Below are 3066 nucleotides of genomic sequence, written 5' to 3' on the forward strand. Positions count from 1 at the left end.
AAAAAAAAAAAAAGAAAGAAAGAAAGAAAGAAAGAAAGCAGTATGGGTGGAACACAATTAGTGAGGGAGAGAACAGTGTGAGATGGAATTGTACAAAGTCAGCAGGGTCAAATCTTTCAGAGCTTTGCAGATCAGCATGAGGAGTTTGGGTTTTATCCTTACTCCAACAGGAGACATTGGAGGATTTTAAGTAATTGAATGACATAATCTAATTTAGGTCTTTATTTTTCCTTTGAGACAGAGTCTGTGGCATCACAGCTCACAGCAACCTCAAACTCTTAGGCTTAAGCGATTCTCTTGCCTCTGTCTCCCAAGTAGCTGGGACTACAGGTGCCCACCACTACACCAAGCTATTTTTTTGTTGCAGTAGTTTAGCTGGCCCAGGCCCGGATTCGAACCCACCACCCTTAGTGTATGTGGCTGGCACCATAACCACTGTGCTATGGGCAATGAGCCTAATTTAGGTCTTGAAGATAACTCTGGGGCGCTACCAACAAAATATGGCAAAATAGAGGTATGTGAAGGTTTTTTCTCACTTGGGAACCTCCCTAATAATAAACAGAACAAAATACAAAGGGAAGTAAAAGACCACATTTAGTTAAACTGATACAATACCAAGCTAGAAATCATGAAGGGCATTGGCCAAATATGGTTTTCTATACTTGACAGATCTAAGCAAAAGCATTAAGTGAGAACAGAAATACACTACCCAAACCCTTGAGTGGAACATCCTCTGAAAGGGCTATGCAATATCCTCTTGAGTTTTTTGTTTTTGTTTTTTGAGACAGAGTCTTACTCTGTTGCCCTGGGTAGAGTGCTATGGCATCGTAGCTCACAGCAACCTCAAACTCTTGGCCTCAAGTGCCTCAGCCTCCCGAGTAACTGGCACTACAGGCACCTGCCACAACACCTGGCTCATTTTTCTATTTTTGGTCTGAATGGTCTAGAACTCCTGAGCTCAAGCAATCCACCTGCCTCGGCCTCCCAGAGTGCTGGGATTACTAGCATGAGCCACCACAGTGGTTCCAATGTCCCTTTTATTGGAGCAAAAATATTTAAGGTTGAGAACAGGTTGAGGGAAGGTGTCCCTGTGGAGATCTAGTTTGATATTCTAGGAAAGCAGGAAAGGGAGCTTATGAAGAAAACCATGTTGGCATGATATTCCCATTGCCTTGGGACACAGTCTCCTAGTCAGAGACCACCTGAGTGAACTAGGATAAAATGGAAGAGAAGACAGAGAATATCAGGCCACATCCCACCAAATTTTTCTGTAATGCAACCCTGGCTGCTGTCAGGTTTGGGAACCAGATGCCAGGTCCCCATGCTCCCAGGTTCTTGGTTCCCAGTATCAAAGAATGGTTACTGATACCAAGTCAAGGAGGAAAATGAGCAGAGCAAGCAGATGCGAGTAGGAAGAGTGCCAAAGTTTTATCAAAGCACAGTACACTCCAGAAAAGGAATAGGTCAGACCTTGAGAGTGGAGGAGACCCTGAGTTTAGCAAGATTTCTTTTTTTATGCTGATTTCCTAATTTTATGTTAAGTTGGGGAATGGAATATTTATGGTTTTTCTTGGAACAGGCTGGAGAATGCCTGGAATTGGGAACCCTCCCCTTTTCTATCCTTGTAAGGCAATTTCTAGGGTTGCTGCTGGGAGTGATTTTTTACTATGTTAATGAGACCAGGTCATTCAGGGACACTCTGACCTCAACTGTGTGCATGCCCAGAGACTCCCCATAAGAGCCTAAACAATATCTCTACTTTGTGGGTTTTCTACCTTTCTTTTGGTTGGTCAATCCTTGAAGACCCTCTGTCGTAGACCAAACATCTGGTCAGCCCTTGACATGTTATCTGCTCTTCTTTGGGAGCCCCCACTGGCCATTTGGTTCCTCCTAGTAGACAGAGCATCTCCTGGGGTCATATCTTCTTAGTGCACATCCTTAGACAAAATATCTGTCCCCCTCCTCCCTATCCCTACCTAACACTGCCAAATGCCAGATTTAAGAAGAGATGTGTCCTACCCCCAAGTACCACCCAAGCCCACAACACTCCCACCCTGTTCTACACCACACTATCCTCCAAGAAATAACTAGCTCTATTCAAAGTAAAGAATCACAAAGGAATTAATCTGAGAACTTAGCTTTTATTCTTTTTATTTTTTTGAGACAGAGGCTCAAGCTGTCGCCCTGGGTAGAGTGCCATGGCATCACAGCTCACAGCAACCTCCAACTCCTGGGCTGAAGCAATACTCCTGCCTCCTCCTCCCAAATAGCTGGGACTACAGGCACCCGCCACAACACCCAGCAATTTTTTGGTTGCAGCTATCATTGTTGTTTAGCAGGCCGGCACTGGGTTTGAACCCACCAGCTCAGGTGTATATGGCTAGCATCTTAGCCACTTAAGCTACAGGCACCAAGCCTGGGAACTTAGCTTTTAAATGCTCCTTTACAAGTCAGGCACTGTGGCTCATGTCTGTGATCCCAGCACTTTAAAAGGAAAAGGCAGAAAGATCACTTGAGGCCAGGAGTCTGAGACTAACCCAGGCAACATAGCAAGACTTTGTCTTTACCAAAACTTTAAAATAATTAGCCAGTCATGGTGGTGCACACCTGTAGTCCCAGCTGAGGCAGGAGAATCACCTGAGCCCAAAAGGTCAAGGTTGCCATGAGCTATGATCACACAATCTTGGGCAACAGAACAAGACCCTGTCTCAAAAAATAATAAATTCTCTTTTAAAAATAGAAATGGTAGAAAAAAAATAGCAAAAAATAAAGTATAATTATCAAAAAAAGATATGCCCAAAGAAACTCAGGAATAATTCTGATAAGCATTTCTCCATTATATGAAAAAAAAGCCTAAAAAACTTATATGACATGTCTTCTTTTTTATAAAAAAAGACACAAAGTTTCAAAGAAAAGATTATATATATAATCAAGGTAAAGAAAGAATTAACAGATTTCAGAAAACAAAAGGGAAAAATTAAAACATTACAAAGTTGAAGGTTATATTTTAAAATAGAATAAATACAATGTGAAACAAAATTAGGAACACAATTGCTAAGTTTAAAA

This window comes from Otolemur garnettii, unplaced genomic scaffold (genome assembly GCF_000181295.1).
Source record: "Otolemur garnettii isolate 467f Iridium unplaced genomic scaffold, OtoGar3 scaffold00244, whole genome shotgun sequence".
Taxonomy (NCBI): domain Eukaryota; kingdom Metazoa; phylum Chordata; class Mammalia; order Primates; family Galagidae; genus Otolemur; species Otolemur garnettii.